This window comes from Tachyglossus aculeatus, chromosome X1, assembly GCF_015852505.1.
Source record: "Tachyglossus aculeatus isolate mTacAcu1 chromosome X1, mTacAcu1.pri, whole genome shotgun sequence".
In the NCBI taxonomy this organism is placed as follows: Eukaryota; Metazoa; Chordata; class Mammalia; order Monotremata; family Tachyglossidae; genus Tachyglossus; species Tachyglossus aculeatus.
The window spans coordinates 12,348,798-12,371,393 of NC_052101.1; the positions used below are offsets into that span (position 1 = coordinate 12,348,798).

Genomic DNA, 22,596 nt, shown 5'->3' on the forward strand with positions numbered 1-22,596 from the left:
ATTTGAACTTCAATTTAAGTCTTTCATAATGTCTTTTTAAAAGGGAGCAAAAGGGACATATCTGTCACAACTCTCCTTTCAACCTCGTTTTTCAGGTCAGAAAGGTGCCTCCTTTATGTCTCTTTCTTCTGCAGGTTTTCTCCTACTTATTTGTTTCATGAATTCTAACACCTCCCTTAGTAATAACCCCAGTCAATCAATCAATCAATCGTATTTATTGAGCGCTTACTGTGTGCAAAGCACTGTAATAAGTGCATGGGAAGTACAAGTTGGCGCTGACAGTCTCTCACCTAAAAATAGTGATGAAGACTGTGAGCCCCCTGTGGGACAACCTGATCAACTTGTAACCTTCCCAGTGCTTTGAACAGTGCTTTGCACATAGTAAGCGCTTAATAAATGCCATTATTATTATTATTATTATTATTAAACCTGGCCTGACTTCATTTAGAAAGTTCTAAATGAGAAGTAGGGGAAGTGTAGCCACACGTTTTCTTTCTCACAGCAGGTATTCATTTTCCCCACTGAACAAAAGGAAGAGTTTCTTGACAAAAAAGATGATTTTCCTTGATGATCCCTAAATGGAGTCCTGACAGCCAAAATCTCAGAGGAGCAGCATGGCTTAGTGGAAAGAGCACACGCCTGGGAATCTGAAGATCTAAGTTCTAATTCTCAGTTCATCATCATCATCATCAATCATATTTATTGAGCGCTTACTGTGTGCAGAGCACTGTACTAAACGCTTGGGAAGTACAAGTTGGCAACATATAGAGACAGTCCCTACCCAATAGTGGGCTCACAGTCTTAAAGGGGGAAGTCTAAAAGGGGGTTCTGCCACTTGTCTGCTGTGAGCACTTGGGCAAATCATTTTGCTTCTCTGTGCCTCAGTTTCCTCATCTGTAAAATGGGTGTTAAATACTTATTCTGTCTCCCTTTTAGACTGTGAGCCCCTTGTGGTACAGGAACTCTTTCCTACTCGATTACGTTGTATCTATTCCAGCACTCAGTTGTATTAGGCAAATAGAAAGCCCTTAAATCCCCTCTCAGGATCGCAGCTGGAGAGTTTCCAGTCCTCTACCAGTCGCGACTATGGGAAGGAGAGGCAAGCAGAGGCCTACCCATTCCGTTCCTAGCTTGGCCAGTGGCTAGCGGGTGGAAGGCAATCCGCTACAGGTCAAAACTCACCCGTGCTGGGCAGCAACAGCGTGGGAAAGAGTCGAGGGTGGAGACTCAAATTTACTGCGTGGAAGGCAGCAGTGGTAAACCACTTCCATATTTTTACCAAGGAAACTCTCTGGATCCACTACCGGTACGATTGCAGATGCAGGTGGGGCATTCTGGGAGAGATGTTTCCCTGGCGTCGCTATGGGCCAGAGATCAATCAATCAATCAATCAATCATATTTATTGAGTGCTTACTGTGTGCAGAGCACTGTACTAAGTGCTTGGGAAGTACAAGTTGGCAACATAGAGAGACAGTCCCCACCCAACAGTGGGCTCACCGTCTAAAAGGGGGAGACAGAGAATCAATCAATCAATCAATCAATCAATCGTATTTATTGAGCGCTTACTATGTGCAGAGCACTGTACTAAGCGCTTGGGAAGTACAAATTGGCATCACATAGAGACAGTCCCTACCCAACAGTGGGCTCACAGTCTAAAAAGTGGGCTCACAGTCTAAAAACAGAGAACAAAACCAAACATACTAACAAAATAAAATAAATAGAATAGATATGCACAAGTAAAATAAATAAATAAATAGAGTAATAAATATGTACAAACATATATACATATATGCAGGTGCTGTGGGGAAGGGAAAGAGGTAAGATGGGGGGATGGAGAGGGGGACGAGAGGGAGGGGGATGGCTCAACAACATAAAAGACAAAGCATGAACTATCATTATTATTTTTATTATTACTTCTTGGTCTCATCCATTCACAACAATCACCTCACTCGAGCCCAATTTAGTAACAAATGCTAAATTCTAGGAAATCACATCAAGTTAAAGCCCCACTCATTGGTTACTTTGCCCTGAACTCCTTTCTTCATTCCCAGCTGTAAACTAGGCCCTGACCTGAACAGGGCTCTCTTTCATGCAAAACAATCCTTGTGTTTTCTCTCATCCACCCCCATTTAATTTCAAAACTCAGCTGACAGTCCTCATTCTTTCTTCCTTTATAAATTTGGATCACATTCATTTAATTCTGTAAATTACATGCTTTATAATAAATGTAAATTGCATTTCTGGTTCTATAGTTGGTATATAAATACCCTATTCAAAATGCAATTATTTTACTTTGGGGTTGGTTATTTATTTATAAGGAATGTCTTCCTTAGCACTAAAAGTGTATTAGATAACACTTTTGTAAGCAATTATAAGGGGAAGAAGATGAAGTAATGAGAAATTGGGTCATGAATTAAGTGCCAGTTTAACTCTAGTCATTGTAATAAAAATCACAATTGATTAATAATCAGAAAACAGGAAGGAATTGGAGGTAAATACTTGTGCTGAACAATTTTCACTCCCAGAAATAAGCAATGTAAATAAGCAGGGTGGCCAAGTGAAAGGAGTTCTGATCCTGGCTCTGTCACTTTTTTTTTTTCCCTAATGATATTTAAGTGCTTACTACATGCCAGGCACTGTACTAAGCACTGGAATAGATGCAAGCTGGTCAAGTCAGACACAGTCCACATCTCACGTGGGGCTCACAGTCAATTCCCATTTTACAGATGAGGTAATTGAGGCACAGAGAAGTGAAGTGATTTGTCCAAGGTCAAACAGCAGACGTGTTGCAGGCAGAGTTAGAACCCAAGTCCTTTGACTCCCAAGCCTGTGTTTTTTACATTAGGCCACACTGCTTCTCACGTGGCAGCCACACTGCCTCTTGCTGCTGTGTGACCATGGGTAAGTCATTTCACTCTTCTGGGTCCCAGTTTCCTCATCTGTCAAAATGAGGATTCAATATCTATTATCCTTCCTACTTTGAGCCCCAACTGGGTCAAGGACCATGCTGGACCTGATTGTCTTGTATCTACTTCGGTACATAGTTCAGTGTTTTGCACATAGTAAGTGCTTAATAAATACCTCCGCTATCATTATTGCTATTATTAATAACAATAATAACAAAAGTACTACAAGTACTTCTACTAATAATAATAATAATATGATTTCTGTACAGTGCTCTGCACACAGTAAGTGCTCAATAAATATGATTGAATGAATATCTGGCTCCAGGAATGCGGTACAGTTGGAGAAATGAGCCACTGATGCAGATGATCTAAGACCCTAGACATAGGTTTCAGTTCTTTATTGCAGTACTTGGCACATAGTGACTGCTTAACAAATACCATCATCATCTTTGAGGCAACTACTCAGCCTCCTTCTGGGCCAACACGGGACTGAATAGGGCTGGGCTCCAGTGGAAAGCCATTTATAAAACCAGGAAATCTGGAGTCCCTGCAGCCGCCAATTACAAATCCAGCCTCACTGCCTCCAGGAAGACTCAAAAAGGGCAGAAACCTCATCAGCCTGTAGGAGCTTCCCAAATTTCCCATCACTTAGTAAACTGCAACCTGATTGAAAAATCTTTGAGGGAGGGGATCGTCTACTGACTGTATTGCACTGTACTCTCCCAAGAGCTTAGTACAGTGCACTGAACACAATGAGCACTCAGTTTATATGACTGATTACACAGTTCAGAAATAACTCTAGTTGTCGGCACTGTGAAGATGCCTCTCTTTGGGAACTGCGTTTAGCTACTTCACTATCCAATGGATTGCTAACTTGGTAATTGTATTTGGTTTTGTGTGTATTTGGAGAAGCAGCATGGCTCAGTCGAAAGAGCATGGACTCTGGAGTCAGAGGTCATGGGTACAAATCCTGGCTCCACCAACTGTCAGCTGTGTGACTCTGGGCAAGTCACTTAACTTCTCTGTACCTCAGTTACCTCATCTGTAAAATGGGGATTAAAACTGTGAACCCCCCGTGGAACAACCTGATCACCTTGTAACCTCCCCAGCGTTTAGAACAGTACTTTGCACATAGTAATCACTTAACAAATACCATTATTATTATTATTATTATTATTATTATTATTACCCTTGTTCTCTGGGACTCTTTGCCTCCACTTATATTGTGAGTCCATGGGGGAAAAGAATGCATTTAATCTGTTTTCATTGTAATTACCCCAAGGCCAAGCATGTTGTTTTGCATCCATCTAGAGTTTAATAAATATCATTAATACTATCTTAAGGAATCTGGAAGTAATTGGCCCACAAACAGTTCATCCAATGTCTCTGTCAAACCATACGATCTCAGTTATGGCACTCCAAACTCATGCTTCAAGTACAAGCTGTATGCATGAAAAATGGAAACGGGTACTTGGAATATTCGGTTGCCATATCTGACATTGTAGTGTATAAAATAAAAGGTTCATTCATATTTTAAAGTATTTGTTAAATGCTTACTATATGTTGAGGATTGTTCTAAGCAGTGGGATAGCTATACGTTTATCCCACTGGACACAGTTTAAGTCCTACATGGGACTCATGTTCTCCACTGGTGGGAGAAGGATTTAATCCTCATTTTGCAGATGAGGTAACTGATGCACAGAGTGGTTAAGTGACTTGCCCGAGGTCAAACAACAAACGGAGGAACCGGGTTTAGAACCCGGATCATTCCGACTCCCAGTTCCGTGCTCCCTCCTCTAGGCCATGCCGCGTCTCCATGTGGGCAAAGAGCAAGGATGGGGCAAGTTTGGTTTGATTTTCATTTCAGGAGTCAGCTACCAGAAACTGACTTGCAGGTGTAGAGTTATGGGAACCAATGGTTTGTTTCTGCCTGTAAACCTTGGCAGTAGAAATGACATCATTTTCTGATAACCCAACGCAGTGGAGTAGCAGCAGATTAATCATCTGCACAGTCCACAGGAAGAGAGTAAGGCAGGGGTGGGCGTAAGGCGTCTAGTACTGCTGAGAAGTGATAAAAAGGGGTGATAATTCAGTGAGTTAACTGCTTTCTGCTAACAAATAATAAAGATGGCAACAGCAGAAAGCAGGCTCAGGGAGGGAAGCAGCAGCAAAGAAAGGATACTAAGATGAAGAGGACAAAGCTGGAGATTTATCCTAATGGCAGCATTTGGCTCTGGGCATATTCAGTCGTTTGAATTTTGTGTTGAGATTAATTTTCTCCTGTCGAGAGCTACTCCCAGGAACCCTTCCTAAACATGTCGAAAGAAACCTGAAGTGTATTCACGGTCACGGTTTTCAAACAGCTCTGGGAGCAAAGATTCCATTGCTGAATAAGAGGCCAATTTAAAGTAGTCAACATGATGAATTTTCCTGGCCCAGAGCCTGAACACCTGTTTCTTTTCCCTGATTTCTGTCAGAGTTTTCCCCACACCCCCCAGTAGTTGTGTCTCACAGCAGGCAGCTGAAACGGGCTTCAAACTGAGTGAAAGAACACTGATCTGTCAGCAGCTCCCGTATCTGGCAATGCTGTTCACACAGTGAGGACACCGCTCTCGGTGAGTGAGCCTTAAATTTACTGTTGGGGTTACACAACCACCAGATGTCTAGCAGACAAAACAGTTCACGACAGATGTCACCTTAAACCTGACACCCCTCTCCTCTGCGGTTGATAGAATGACCAAAAAATAAAGGAAACTGGACTAAATCTGCCCTTTTAAAGACTATTGGAGAGGCAATGACTCCCACACACAAAAGGTTTGGGAAACTTTTGGACACCACTCAAAGCTACTTTTTAAAGGGAGCAGCAGAGTTAATTGAGTAGTGCAGGCAAAATGCAAAAGGGCCCTGAATAAAATGCACAGGTGAATCAAGCGCAGCAAAAAAATAAAAAAATTGAGATCATCTGCATGCTGGATCACAACCACACCTAACTTTTTGAAGTCTTAGAAAGACCCAGGTAAAAGATGACTGAAGAGTCTAGCCTTTCAGTCAATCAATCAGAGGAATTCATTGAGCTCTTACTGTGTGTACTAAGTGCTTAGTGTTATCATATAACAGAGTTGCCTAGATACAGTCTCTGTATCTTCAGATTGAAGCCATGCTCTCACAGAAGTTGGGAGTCAGGACTATCACTTTTCTCTTTCCCTTTTGTCAGCCAGCACTCAACTATTCTCCCCATGTCCTCCCCCCTGGCCTGGAATGCCCTCCCTCCACACATCTGCCAAGCTAGCTCTCTTCCTCCCTTCAAAGCCCTCCTGAGAGCTCATCTCCTCCAAGAGGCCTTCCCAGACTGAGTCCCCCTTTTCCTCTCCTCCTCCCCCTCCCCACAGCACCTGTATATACCTTGGTACAGATTCATTACTCTATTTATTTTACTTATACATATTTACTATTCTATTTATTTTGTTAATGATATGCATTTAGCTTTAATTCTATTTGTTCTGACAACTTGACACCTGTCTATATGTTTTGTTTTGATGTCTGCCTCCCCCTTCTAGACGCTGATCGCATTGTCGGGTAGGGATTGTCTCTACATGTCGCCAACTTGTACTTCCCAAGCGCTTAGTACAGTGCTCTGCACACAGTAAGCGCTCAGTAAATGCGATTGAATGAATGAATGAACTATTATTTCTCCTCTCAGACACAATCTGTGCTATTAATTGAGTGCTTTAAGCTTGCCCCTCTAGACTATAAACTCATTATGGGCAGGGAATGTGTCTACCAACTCTGTTGTATTCTACCAAGTGCTTACTTAGCACAGTGATCCACCTACAGTGACTGCTCAATAGATACCATTGATTGATTATGCAGAGCACTGTACTAAAGCTTTGAGAAGGAATGCGGCCTGGTGGATGCGGCACAGGGGTCATAAAGGGTTCTAATCCTGGCTCTTCCACTCATCTACAGTGTGACCTTGGACCAATCACTTCACACCTGTGTGCCTCAGTTACCTCATCTGTAAAATGGAGATTAAGACTATGAACCCCTTGTGGATGAGAGAGTGTGTCCCAACCTGATTATACTGTATCTCCCCCCATGCTTAGTACAGTTCCTGACACACAGTAAGCACTAACAAATACCACACACACACACACACACAAAAAAAAAAAACACTTGGGAAAGCAAATACATTGGAGATAGGGGCTCAGGGATAGGGACTCTGCCCACCTCTGACTTTAGTTTTTCCCTCTTACCAAGCTTTAAACTAGGTCAGGGTAGGGAACTAAGAGGGTCACTCGGGGTCCGTTACAGAACCAAGGTACCTCAAAACCAGACAAATGGAGAGGAAAAGGACTGAGAAGAAGGAAAATGGAGAGAATTAGGGATAAAGACAACATAAACTTCAGATGTCAGAAAGTGATTATTTCTAACCTGTTTTGTTTTTTTTCTTCCATTCTCCCTTCCTCCTTGTCTCCTTCTCTTTCACCTTCAATCACATAGTTCCTATCCTCAATCTTCCTTTCCTTCCTTCAGGAAAGGAGAGCAGGAAGTATCTATTGGATTGAAGTTTGAAATTTCCAATCAGGTATGAACTCTTTCAGCAGTTTCCTCCCACTTAGTCACTGTCTCAGCTGGAACAGTCCTCACTGTAACCTCACCGCCAAGAGGTTGGGGTAAATGAAAAATACATCATGTCCTATGGGATCTCACTGAGACCCAGCAGGGAATTTGGCTATCTAAACTCTAATTTTGTAAGAGCTGGTTATAACCCTGGCCTACTGTAGATAATTGTGTTAATGGGAGTAAAGAAGAAAATTCTAAAGAATTAGAGGTCAGGCAATGTCCCATTGAGAAGTTAATAAAATTAGACAGATGAACTCACCGTCTTTGAATAGTTAAACATCTCAGCTGTGGAAAAATAAAAGGAGACAACAAGATGAATCAAATATATAGGAAAAGGAGGGAAATTAATGGCCAGGAGTCTACAAATCAGGACTAATTCCTGGTGTGTTTTTTTCTAAGGGAAAAAAAAAAACCTCACCAGAAGGTGATTCTAATATTGTTAATGGGGGAGGTGAAAAACGCACAGGCAATACTCATTAATATGGACAGTTTAAAACCAGAGGGCCAAGCGATAAGCCAGGAAAAGAGAAATGTGTTTTAAAATAAAAAATAACATTATGTTGTCATATGTCATCTCACCCACAACCTCCCTTCTCCTATCAGACAGATAGTTATTTTTCCCACTTCAAAGCCTTACTGAAGGCCCATCTCCTCCAGGAAACCTTCCCTGACTGACGCCTCCTCTCTTCTTCCACTCCCTTCTGCACCAGTCATATTTGCTCCTTCATTCATCCTTCCTCCCTTCCCCACAGCACATAAGTATATATGTAGTCTTCTATAATTTATTTATTTATTTACTTATGTTAATGTCTGTCTCCCATTCTCAACTGTGAGCTTGTTGTGGGCAAGTAATGTGTCTGATGCTATACTGTAATAATAATAATTATAATGGCATTTATTAAGCACTTACTACGTGCAAAGCACTGTTCTAAGTGCTGGGGAGGTTACAAGGTGATCAGGACGTCCCACGTGGGGCTTACAGTCTTAATCCCCATTTTACAGATGAGGTAACTGAGGCCCAGAGAAGTTAAGTGATTTGCCCAAAGTCACACAGGTGAAAATTGGTGGAGCAGGGATTTGAACCCATGACCTCTGACTCCAAAGCCTGTGCTCTTTCCACTGAGCCACACTATACTCTCCCAAGTGCTTAGTGCAGTGTTTTGCACACAGTGAGCACTTAATAAATATGATTATTATTATTAGCAATGATAATAACCATAATAAAGAAAAGATAACACAGAATTAATAGAATTTAGGAAATGTAAACAGCATCATTTGTTTTCAAGACTGTGGACTGTAAGCTCTAGACTGTAAGCTTCTTGTGGGCAGGGAAGGTATATACCAACTCTGCTGTATTGTACTCTCCAGGTACTTTGACAGTGCACTGCACACAGTAAGCACTCAATAAATAAAATTGATTGAGTGATTCAAGATGGTAAACTGCTTCAGGGCAGGGATCCTGTCTACTTGCTCTATTGTAATCTCCCAAGCATTTAGCACGGTGTTCTGCATATAGTAAGTGTTAGGTGCCATTGATTGATTGAAAGACCCGTTCAGAATAATTACTGGTAAATTTTGTTGAAACCTTCTTTTAATGTGAATTGCTTACTAATGAGTCTGCATTGAATTAGCGTTATTTACTGTAGTAGCAGAATTTGCAGTAACTACTACAAAGAAGCAGCATGGCTCAGTGGAGAAGAGCACAGGCTTTGGAGTCAGAGGTCATGGGTTCAAACCCCTGCTCTGCCAATTGTCAGCTGTGTGACTTTGGGCAAGTCACTTAACTTCTCTGTGCCTCAGTTACCTCATCTGTAAAATGGGGATTGAGACTGTGAGCCCCACGTAGGACAACCTGATCACCTTCTAACATCCCCAGCGCTTAGAACAGTGCTTTGCACATAGTAAGCGCTTAATAAATGCCATCGTCATTATTATTATTACTACAAGCTCAAAGTATGACTTCTACATAGAAACCCTCCACTTACCCAACTTTATAGGTCACATGGGCAAGGTAAAGCCTGTACAGAGGAATTTTACACAATTCTAGTTCAGCAAAACATATTTGTAGGGATTGGGGCATCCCTAAACAAGATACCATTATTTTCTAAAACTCCCATTGCCCCGTTTCCTACCTTATCTCTCCAAAGGAAAGTAAGTTTGAGTAGGAAAGTGAGACATTTCTACCGAACATTCTGGTTAACATGAGTCCTGGTTAATAGTGAATTGTTCCAACAAGCAAAGCAAGAAGGAACATGGCACTGGGGACCCAACTTAGTGTGAAGGGTAAGAAGACATGGTATGTTGCCAGCTTGTACTTCCCAAGCGCTTAGTACAGTGTTTTGCACACAGTAAGCGCTCAATAAATACGATTGATTGATTGACTGATAGAGACAGACCTCATCCTGTTCAGCCTTGAAGAGATTTCCAAGAACAGACAGCTTAAAAGCAAAGCTGAGCTCCATATTAGTATGACACACACATACGCACATAAACAAGTATACACATGCATATATGTTTGTACATATTTATTACTCTATTTATTTATTTATTTATTTTACTTGTACATATCCATTCTATTTATTTTATTTTGTTAGTATGTTTGGTTTTGTCTCCCCCTTTTAGACTGTGAGCCCACTGTTGGGTAGGGACTGTCTCTATACGTTGCCAATTTGTACTTCCCAAGTGCTTAGTACAGTGCTCTGCACACAGTAAGCGCTCAATAAATATGATTGATGATGATGATGATGAAGTATACATTCAGACACACTGATAGAAAAGAACATAAAAGAACTAGGTCAAAATACGGATAAAAATATGTGTGTATATACATGAAATGTATATAAATTAACATGACCCATTTAAAATTTGCATTGCTTTTAAGTGAAAAAGTGCACATTTTTAAATTATGAAAAAGATAAGACCTTGAGAGCTCAATCCTCTATTTCCCACTGATTTAATGATACTTAGTTATCACACAATATTATTTCCCAAGAATGCAACTACTGGGTTATATGAAGACTTTACGGTATATTCTCAAAGTGACCTACGGTTCTTCAATATTTCAGTTGTTAATTATGCCAGTTCTAGAGAAAACAATGAACACTTATGTGATCACGAACAATGAAAGATGAACAGAAAGCCGCATAGGTGTGATTGGTTTTATTACCATAGAACTTAGATTTCTAACCTGAGCTTATATCCACCCATAAGTCGGTAACACCTGTTCTTTCTCAGCCTCACACCATATGTCAGAGTTTAGAGCATTGCTGATAAAAGTAATAAGGGGTTTAGATTTTAGAAACAACACGAAGGAAAAGCCTCATGATTGAAGAATAATTAGAAAGGGAAAAAATAGAATATCTAATGGATTTTTATTCTTGTTTTCAAACAATCAACAGTACTTGTTGAATACTAACTCCATTTAGAACACTACACTCTGAATTGGGTAGAGAACAAAAGAGTTAGTAGATATGATCCCTGCACTTATGGAGTTATAATCTACTATGATTTTTTTAAATTAATGAAAGATATTAAAATAAATTACAGGTAGACCATCCAACTATAAAATATGAAAATAAGTGCTGAGGTGAATCTCATCCTATCCCATTCAGCGGCTGGACTTAATTGAGTCTTATTAGCAATAATTAAGGTGGTGGCATAGTGAACCCATCTTAACTACTACTGGAAATCTGCTTGATTAAAATTTATCCTGCATTTCCTGAAAAATCCCCTTAAAGATATCACCAAATTTTTTTAAAAAAACTTCTGAATACATAAAATCATAAGCAGATAAATACCTTTTATTTAATGATCAAATAAAATCAAATGTAGTGGGTACCTCTACCTTTTGGAATTTTATTTTTAGTGGTAGAAAAATATGTCAGAGTGCAAAAAAAATTCTCACCTGCTATTTTTAAAAGCTACAATTGAGGAGAAACAAAGCAAACATTAGGTTTCTTTTTCTTTTTCTCCCTTTTTCCATTTCATATTTTTGGTGACTGGTGAAGCAAACAAGCTTCTTTGAGCTTCTGCTACTGTCAATGAGGATTGACCAGAGGCCTCTTCCCCTTGCTTCTGTTGTTAAGAATTAGTGTAGCATCTAAGTGGAACATGGATTGAAAATGGAACAAAGTGACTGCGTTTTTAATGTGTAAGAAATGAATTTTACATGTGTTCAGGCCATTCAGAGAAAAAAAAAGCTTTTCAAAGAAAACAATAGCTTGCATTTTTCCTCAGATTGAAAATGACTTTGGTCTTCCTATTGCCAAAAACAAAACAGCTTTTTTCATTTGAAAAGACCCCCAAATTACTGTGGTATTTGTTGAGTGCTTTCTGTGTGACAAACACCATACCAAGGAGTGGGATAGACGCAGTTTAATCAGGTCAGACACAGACCGTGGCCACATTGGATTCTCAGTCCAAGTGAGAGGGGAAAATGGGTATTTAATCCTCATTTTACAGATGAGGAAACTGAGGTTCCAAAAAGTTAAATGACTTCCCCAAGGTCACTCAGTAGGCAAGGGGCAGAGCCAGGATTAGAACCCAGTTCTCATGACTCCTGGGATGACGCTCTTCCTAGAAAGCTATGCTGCATCCCCAAATGAATGAAAATAAAACATATTCAGGGTAAGTTCTATGTCCTATTGTAGCAAGCAGGCATCATGGAAAGAGACATTAAAATACAATCAATTTTGTTATGTGTATTTCCGTTACACGGTATGCATATAGCACAGTGGAAGAATTATGTGATGTTCTTCCCAAAATATGATCAACAAGTTGGAGTAAATAGATTTAGTACAGGAATAAATGGTTGGGCATGTCAAGGTGTTGATCAAGGTGTGTTGCTGCTAAACTTCTCAGCCTCTCCTTCAACCTTTCCGTACTGTGTGGTATAATATTTTATGTTTCTTTGTGGTTTTGAAAGTTCGCAGTAGTTGATAGAACAAAATAACAATGAGTGACAAGAGTATAAAGCATTCTGTATGAAGGTGAATGCGACAATGATATAGGAACGTGTACAGGAAAACGTCAATCATGGTATAACTTCTTACCACTCACTCCTGGAAAGCAGCAGGTACTAGTCGGAGTCAAAAGACCTGGGCTTTAAATTGGAGAAGCAGCGTGGCTCCATGGAAGGAGCATGGGCTTTGGAGTCAGAGGTCATGGGTTCAAATCCCGGCTCCGCCAATTGTCAGCTGGGTGACTTTGGGCAAATCACTTAACTTCTCTGTGCCACAGTTACCTCATCTGTAAAATGGGGATGAAGACTGTGAGCCCCCATGGGGCAACCTGATCACCTTGTAACCTCCCCAGTGCTTAGAATATTGCTTTGCACATTGTAAGCGCTTAATAAATGCTATTATTATTATTATTATTAAATCTGGCTCTGCCACTTGTCTGCTGAGTGACCATGGGCAAACAACTTGCCTCAGCCTCAATTTAGTCATCTATAAAAAGTGGGGGTAAGATGCAAGATGTGTATCCAATCTGCTTATATTATATCTAACCAGGGTTTCACACATTTATAGTGCTTGACACACTATAAATGCTGAAAAACTACTATTGTCAATTTCGACTTAATTAATCAAAAGTATTGTAAGACCAACTACTATGAACAAATCACTGTATTAATCAATCAATCAATTGAATTTATTGAGCACTTACCACGTGTGCTGAACTAAGCACTTGGGAGAGTACAGTGTAAGAGATGGTAGATATGTTCCCTGCCCACATGAGCTGACAGTCTAGAGGGGGAGACAGACAGTAATATTAATAAATAAATTATGGATCTGTACAAGAGTGCTGTGAAGATAAGGGAGGGGTGAAAAAAGGGTGCAAACTCATTCATTCATTCAGTCGTATTTATTGAGCACTTACTGTGTGCAGAGCACTGTACTAAGCGCTTGGAAAGTACAGGTCGGCAACATATAGAGACAGTCCCTACCCAACAACGGGCTTACAGTCTAGAAGGGGGAGACAGAAAACAAAACAAAACATATGGACAGGTGTCAAGTCGTCCAAGTGCAAGAGTGACACAGAAGAAAGTGGGAAAAGAGGAAGTGAGAGCCTAGTCAGGAAAGGTCTCTTAGAGCAACATCAATCAATGGTATTTACTGAGCGCTCACTCAGCAGATAAGTGGCAGAGCCGGAATCAGAACCCAGGTCTTCTAACTCCCAATGAGTGTTCCATCCACAAGGCCACGATGCTACCTATTTGACATAAATGAACCGTTTCTGGTCTTAGTAATGCAATTAAGACCAGAAGAAGGTCATTTACTTCCTGACACACAAGTCTTCCCTTTTCTATAGTTGATCCCATGCCAGCTGATGTAAAGCCAACGCTTAATGATACATGATTAACAGGGACAGGAATGAATGGAATTCAGACGTAATAACAACACTTCATTTTAGCTAATAGCTTCTACTTTCCCTTCCACCAAACCTTTTATCAAAATTGTTAACAAATAGAACTATTGACTTCTTTCCCCACTTCATTCTTCCCATCTGATCGAGACACTAAGGAAAAGTGATATGGCTAAAAAGAGGCAGCAACAAAAAGGAGGAAGAGAAGCCAAGACTTCTGATAATCTCAAAATGGAATGAACAGCAGATAAATAATTATGAATGAGGAGTACTAGAATGTCTTTAATTGAAGTAATTCCATAGAGTCAATGGAGAAGCCGTCTAGGAGAAGAATGTCAATAATAAAGACTAAAATAATAATCTGCCCACAATAGCTGAGGTTCTTCCTCTTAAACATTTTCATTTATTTTGTAATCAGTGTTGAAAATACTTCTTCTGTGGAGAATAATAATAATAATAACGACGATGGCATTTCTTAAGTGCTTACTACGTGCAAAGCACTTTTCTAATCGCTGGGGGGAATACAATGGTATCAAGTTGTCCCACTTGGGGCTCACAGTCTTAATCCCCATTTTACAGATGAGGTAACTGAGGCTCAGAGAAGTTAAGTGACTTGCCCAAGGTCACACAGCAGACATGTGGCAGAGCTGGGATTCGAACTCATGACCTCTGACTCCAAAGCCTGGGCTCTTTCCACTGAGCCACGCTGCTTCTCATAGGTAGGAGATGTTTATCACTCGTGATTCTCCCTAATATGAATTTGTCCATGTGACAAGTGTAAGCCCTCTCATTAGTGATCTCCTTTTCTCTTTTTGCACTGCTTACATGCTTAGTTCTTGTTAATTGCATTTTGACCCAACTAGTCGGACTCTATATTGAACTTTTGTCCCTGGAAAAATGTCTTATATGCTTGCAGTTGGACTGGTACTTGGATTGTCTTTTTTCCCCTTGTTTCTCTTTCAGAAATTAACAATTTTGCTCAAAGGATGGAATGCATAGTAAAATTCCTGAACAATGTAGTTCCCAGATCACTAAGAATAGCGGATTATGTGTTTTAATCTGGAGTTGAGGAGAGGTAGCTCGGTGGTAGCTCACCTGCAGTGCTTTAAAATTATGTCTTCAAATCAAAAATTGCTTTCGGTTCCCATTTTAATGATCGAATAAAATCAAACACAGAGAGGACTCAGAGGCCAATTTTTCTTTACTTTTAAAAACAAGAATTAGAAGAAAAATGAGCTTTTGAAGTATGATGGAGCATCTAGACTTTCACCAGTGGGAAATCTTGTCAACCTTTCGGCAAGGCAAACACGGAATCATTTTAGAACATTTTTCCTGTTCAGAGGCCCCAGCTTTTATCAGATTCATCATTTTAAGCCCAGTGGGAATTTAATTGAATTATAAAACAAATATTTATTCTAGAAGATGTCATTTTATAAAGGTTGGCAAATATCAGTGTCTGTCTAGCTTAGTCCTTGGGACTAAACAGCTGATGATAATAGTGTGTTATGAAGCTTCCTTGTTTTTCCAGGTATCATTTAGATAACTCAAAATTGTTTTGCATAATGCTGTTCTTGAACCATACAAACGTGGTGCTTCAAAAATTGTTATAAGTCTGTAAGAAAGAAAAAACAATTTAAATGGATTGAGAAAACTAATTTCTCCAGGATATCATTATGTGGCTCTCAACAAATTTCATTTTCATCAGCAAAACTACTCAAAATGAATGTTGGGATGTGAACAGATATTATTTATCTGATATTATTTATCTGTTTTATTATTTATCGGGGAAGCAGCGTGGCTCACTGGAAAGAGCCCGGGCTTTGGAGTCAGAGGTCATGGGTTCAAATTCCAGCTCTGCCAACTGTAAACTGTGTGACTTTGGGCAAGTCACTTAACTTCTCTGGGCCTCAGTTACCTCATCTGTAAAATGGGGATTAAGACTGTGAGCCCTCCATGGGGCAACCTGATCACCTTGTAACCTCCCCAGCACTTAGAACAGTGTTTTGCACATAGTAAGTGCTTAATAAATGCCATCATTATTATTATTATTATTATTATTATTATTATTTAGCTTCCCAGTTACTTAGACTAGCATGAGTATATCGACTCGAAGTACCAGGAATTTCATGTTTAGCTTTACAGGTGATTTATGAATTACAAATATATGTATATTTAACAGCCATCACATGAAATATTAGGGTTTCTATTTTCCTTATGTTGGATTCTTATTCAGCTTAATTTTATTCACTGATCGGTGATCGGTGATATGTAGATAAGTACAACTGATTGACTGATTGATAGGGATCATCTCTATATATTTCCAGCTTGTACTTCCCAAGTGCTTAGTACAGTGCTCTGCAAGCAGTAAGCGCTCAATAAATACGATTGAATGAATTGCCTTCTATCACCTATACATGATATCACAGAAAAGAGTTTATTAAATTCCTAAATACAAGATTATTCAAGAGACAATTACCTTCTATCACCTATACATGATATCACAGAAAAGAGTTCATTAAATTCCTAAATACACGATTATTCAAGAGACTCTTCACACATTACTTGAGAGGATAAAATCAGTCAGGACATCCCTGCTAGATTGTAAACCTCGTCAGGACAGGAATGCAATCTACTGACTCTATTGTACTTAGGGTGTGTAGTCTGGTGCTTAGTGTAGTTCTCTGCATGAAGCAAGTGCTCAACAAATACCATTACCTGTCAGCCTACTAAAATTTAGGTGCTGGGGGAAGAAAATCCCTACTTGGAGAGATGCTGGCTGAAGATATTATTTCTCCTTAGGACGTTCTTTAAAAAATGATATTTGCTAAGTGCTTACTATTTGACAGGCACTGTATTAACCACTGGGAATAGAGCCTGGGCCTGAGATTCAGAAGCACCTGGGTTCTAATCCTGGCTCCACCACTTGTCTACTGTGTGTCCTTGGGCAAGTCAATTAACTTCTCTGGGCCTCAGTTACTTCATCTGTAAAAGGGTTATTAAGACTGGGAGCCCCTTGTGAGTGAGGGACTGTGCCCAACCTGATTATCTTTTATTAATTCATTCAATCGTATTTACTGAGCGCTTACTGTGTGCAGAGCGCTTGGGAGGTACAAGTCAGCAACATATAGAGACAGTCCCTACCCAACAATGGGCTCACAGTCTAGAATGGGGAGACAGATAACAAAACAAAACATGTAGACAGGTGTCAAAACCATCAGAACAAATAGAATTACAGCTATATGCACATCATTAACAAAATAAATAGAATAGTAAATAAGTACAAGGAAAATAGAGTAATAAATCTGTACAAATATATATACAAGTGCTGTGGGGAGGGGAAGGAGGTAGGGCGGGGAGGATGGGGAAGAGGAGAGGAAAAAAGGGGGCTCAGTCGGGGAAGGCCTCCTGGAGGAGGTGAGCTCTCAGTGGGGCTTTGAAGGGAGGAAGAGAGCTAGCTTGGCGGATGTGCAGAGGGAGGGCATTCGAGGCCAGGAGGATGATGTGGGCTGGGGCGCAATGGTGGGACAGGCGAGAATGAGGCACGGTGAGGAGATTAGTGGCAGAGGAGCGGAGGGTGCGGGCTGGGCTGGAGAAGGAGAGAAGGGAGGTGAGGTAGGAGGGGGTAAGGTGATGGACAGCCTTGAAGCTGAGAGAGAGGAGTTTTTGCTTGATTCACAGGTTGACAGGCAGCCACTGGAGAGTTTTTGAGGAGGGGAGTAACATGCCAGAGCGTTTCTGCACAAAGATGATCCGGGCAGTGCTTAGTAGAGTACCTGGCATACTATAAACACTTAATAAATACCACTGATTGATTGATTAGTTAATTGATCACCTGGGAGCCTTAGTTTAAGGTGTCTTATGAATTTTTCATTCAGCCATAATGGGTGACCAGGGCTGTGAAGTGGGAGGAAGTGGACAGTTGGCAGGCCAATCCTAGTAGAGACTCAGGTAGTCTTACTGGGGCCACAGAGTTGGAAAGAATAAAAGATTCAGGTCAGAACAGAAGCTTGGGAAATATCGGGGAATTAGAATAAGACAGAAGCAGAAGAATAAAGGATGGACCCACAGTATCATCCTGTAGTTTCCCGTATTCCAAACACCAAACATTTCTTCAGCTAGTCTTTATAGATTTAAATTTGTTTTTACAAAATTTATCCACTGTTCAAAGCCTAAGGGAAAAAGTTATATTAGTTTCATGTTTATAAATATTCATAAGCAATTTACTAAGTGCTTGGGAAAGTACAATAAAATACTTGGTAGTCACATGCCTGCCCCACAGGCTGTTTCCAGTCCATGGGTACAACAGATACAGTCTGAAGTCTAAAAGTATATATGGTAAATAAATAAATATTGGACAGTTTTATACTCCATCTCCTAACATAGCTTAGGATGAAAATAATTTTTTACAATATAACAATTTGTAAATTGTGAGCCATTGACAATACCTGGAAGAAATGATTTATTTAGCTAATTTGATATGCTAGCCCTACCAATTGTAATACTCTGGTTTTTTTACTGCTTTTAAAACTAGATAAGACTATCTTAAAGCCCCCAAATACTATACTCGATGGAAACAAGAAGAGCAACTTGAAGTCCTTTCCCAAAGGAGACCTGCAAATGAATCAGGAAAAGGTATCAACACTGAGACCTGGCACTGTTATTTCATTATCTGCATTGCTGAAAACAAAATTGAAATACAATTCGATAAAAAGAGGTCCTAAAACAATCTCATCCATTTAAAAGCTTTGAAATGCACAATCAATCAATCTTATTTACTGAGCGCTTGCTGTTTGCAGGGCACTGTACTAAGCATTTGAGAAAGTACAACACAGAAATATAACAGACACATTCCCTGCCCACAGTGAGCTTATGGTCTAGAGGTCAAGTTTACAGTTTAGGGGAAGAGTTTACAGCCTATGAAAGAACTCTTCCCCAATGGGCACAAGGGATTAAAGGAATCCCCAAATGTGGTGAAATGGGTAAATTTATAAGCAAGCAAGCATACTAATAATCCAAGCAAAACACCTATCACTTCTCTAAATCAAAAATAATAAAAACAAACCTCACCAAACTGCATTGTATTTTTGTTTGTAGGCTATTTCATGCTAATTAGAGATCTCCATCTGAACCAGGTCATCAATATCCATCATTCTGTAAAGGTGAAAAGCATCACATTTTCAATGTAGTATATATAAAAATATGTTAATATGAAATTTATCATTAAAAAAATCTTCTCGTTCATTTAATTGACTCTATTGGATGGTCCTAGTGAGTGACCATGCCACTCCATACTCCAAAATACTGACCATGATAAGAGTGCATTTTGCCTTTAAAGAACATGAATAACTCATTTCAGCTGCCTGTGGATAATCTTAAGGAAGGGTGAGAGAAGCTGAATGATTTTTGATATTTAAAGAAGACCTTAAAATGCTTCAATTTCAGCCCCTGCAGGAGGAGTTTTCTTGGCAGACCCCACTGTGGGATCACAGAATATAACAGGCCATCCATTTCGTTCTGAATGCGATGAAAATGGATTTTTCTTCCTGAAAAATTGGAATATATTTCATTCATGCATCTTTCTATTCAGTCCCTGTAAGATTAAAAAGATTACAAAAATAATCCCTGAAATAAAATGTTGCTTCAAGTCACATTTCATGGTGAAATGAGCTAAAAGGAGCTTTTAGAAAGTCATTTCATTAGTCAATCTCATTCATCTACACAGTATAATTCTGCCATTTGATCAAGCTAATTTTCAGGCTATAGACCCAGGCATTTTTGAAGTGAAGTGGATTCTGTTACACCATACTGCATCCTGGCTCCTAGCTCCCAATCTTGGAGAGTCAAAACAATCCAGAGACTTCATTGTACTCCTCTTTGACTTCTTTCTATTTTCACTGTCTCTAAACTCTAGATTATTTTCCTGTGATATTCCTAAAAGGCTTCTTTTCCACTCCCTGAATGGATTCAAATCACCTCATGCTTGCTTGCTATCTCAGTCTCTTTGTTGGCTACCTTGCTGGCTTCCCTTTTCCATCCGGCCTTTCCCTCCTCCGGCCCTCTCTCCCTTCCACTCTATCAATGAACCAAGCAATGGTACTTATAATTCATTTAGTGGGCAGAGAGTGTACTAAGTGCTCAGGAGAGTAAAAGTAATAATGATAATAATAATAATGATAATAATTGTGGTATTACTATATGCCAGGCACCGTACTAAGCCCTGGGGTAGATACGAGATAATCAGTTCCCATGTGGGGCTAACAGTCTAAGCAGGAGGAAGAACAGCTATCGAAGCCCCATTTTGCAATTGAGGAAACTGAGGCACAGAGAAGTCCAGTGACTTGCCCAAGGTCACACAGCAGGTTAATGATGGAACTGGGATTCATCCTCACCCTGGGCTTCAAGGCTGTCCATCACCTCGCCCCCTCCTACCTCACCTCCCTTCTCTCCTTCTCCAGCCCACCCCGCACCCTCCGCTCCTCTGCCGCTAATCTTCTCACCGTGCCTCGTTCTCGCCTGTCCCGCCATCGACCCCCGGCCCACGTCCTCCCCCGGGCCCGGAATGCCCTCCCTCTGCCCATCCGCCAAGCTAGCTCTCTTCCTCCCTTCAAGGCCCTACTGAGAGCTCACCTCCTCCAGGAGGCCTTCCCAGACTGAGCCCCTTCATTCCTCTCCCCCTCGTCCCCCTCTCCATTCTCCCCATCTTTCCTCCTTCCCTTCCCCACAGCACCTGTATATATGTATATATGTTTTTACATATTTATTACTCTTTATATTTATTTACTTATTTATTTATTTATTTATTTATTTATTTTACTTGTACATATCTATTCTATTTATTTTATTTTGTTAGTATGTTTGGTTTTGTTCTCTGTCTCCCCCTTTTAGACTGTAAGCCCACTGTTGGGTAGGGACTGCCTCTATATGTTGCCAACTTGTACTTCCCAAGAGCTTAATACAGTGCTCTGCACACAGTAAGCACTCAATAAAAATGATTGATTGATTGATTCATTCATTCATTTATTCATTTAATCATATTTATTGAGCGCTTACTGTATGCAGAGCACTATACTAAGCGCTTGGGAAAGAACAATACAGTAATGAAGAGTGACAGTCCCTGCCCACAACAAGCTCATGGTCTAGAGGATAAAAGCCCATGTCCTCGAACTCCAAGGCCCAGGCACTTTCAACTAGGCCACATTGCTTCTCCTCGGGGAACAAAACAGTAGAGTAAAATGGCATAGGCTCATTGTGAGCAGGGGACATACCAGTTGTATAGAGAAGCAGCGTGGCTCAACGGAAAGAATGGGCAAGTCACTTGACTTATCTGTGCCTCAGTTACCTCATCTGTAAACTGGGGATTAAGACTGTGAGCCCCACGTAGGACAACCTGCTCACCTTGTATCCCCCTCCAGTGCTTAGAACAGTGCTTTGCACATAGTAAGCGCTTAACAAATGCCATCATTATTATTTTTCAGTGCTTAGAACAGTGCTTCACACATCGTTATTATTTTCCAGCGCTTAGAACAGTGCTCTGCACACAGTAAGTGCTCAATAAATATGATTGAATGAATAGTAAGCACTTAACAAATGCCATCATTATTATTATTATATTGTACTCTCCCAGCACTTCATTCATTCGTTCATTCATTCATTCAATTGTATTTACTGAGTGCTGTGTGCAGAGCACTTTACTACACACTTAGAAAATATAATTCAGAAATAATGAGAAATTCAGCAATAAAAAGTCTTGAGGGCAAAGATAATATTGTATTACCCAGTACAATACCAGCTCAGTTGTATTTTGTGCTCTCAGTCAATCGTGTTTATTGAGTGCTTACTGTATGCAGAAGGTGCTAACCTTCTCACTGTGCCTGGGTCTCTCCTGTATCACCTCCAACCCCTGACCCACATCCTACCTCTGGCCTGGAATGCCCTCCCTCCTCAAATCCACCTGACAATGACTCGTTCCCCTTTAAATCCCTACTGAAGGTACACCTCCTCCAAGAGGCCTTCCCAGACTTTCCCGCTTTTCCTCAGCTCCCCCTCCCTTCCACGTCACCACAACTCACTCCCTTTGGTCTTCCCCCTCTCCCTGCCCCAAAGCAGTTATGTATATTTGTATATATCTATAACTCTATTTATATTGGTGCCTGTTTACTTGTATTAATGTCTGCCTCCCCCCCTCTAGACTGTGAGCCTGTTGTGGGCAGGGATTGTTTCTCTTTGGGTAATACACTATTATCCTTGCCCTCAAGACTTTTTAATCTATACAAAAGGAGAAGGAAGAATCAAGTGTACCTTGGATCATGCAATTTCTTCTTCTAGAACTGGAAAGTGATTCCCAATTGTCTACGGACTTTGATGTTGCTGTTGTTATTTTTGCTGTTTTAAAGGCATTTGTTAAGTGCTTACAGTGTGCCATGCACTGTACTAAGTGCTGAGTAGATACAAGATAATCATGTTGGACCCAGTCCATGTCCTAAATGGGGCTCACAGTGCAAAGAAAGGTTCCACTCCAAGTCCTAGAATCCTTTTGAGTAGACAATCAATCAATCAATCAATCATTCAATAGTATTTATTGAGGGCTTATTATGTGCAGAGCACTGAATGAAGAGCTTGGGAGAGCATGATATAACAGAATTAGCAGACACAGCCCCTGCCCATAATGAGATTTGGGAAAGTCACTTAATGTCTCTGTGCCTC

General features: G+C 40.3%; 1 non-coding gene across 1 annotated transcript; it reads left to right on the forward strand.

Moving 5' to 3' along the window:
- Positions 1-1,034: 1,034 nt before the first annotated feature.
- LOC119919989 lies at positions 1,035-1,172 on the forward strand. Its single transcript, XR_005447761.1, has one exon. It is a non-coding gene; the product is annotated as a small nucleolar RNA SNORA7 (small nucleolar RNA).
- Positions 1,173-22,596: the final 21,424 nt, after the last annotated feature.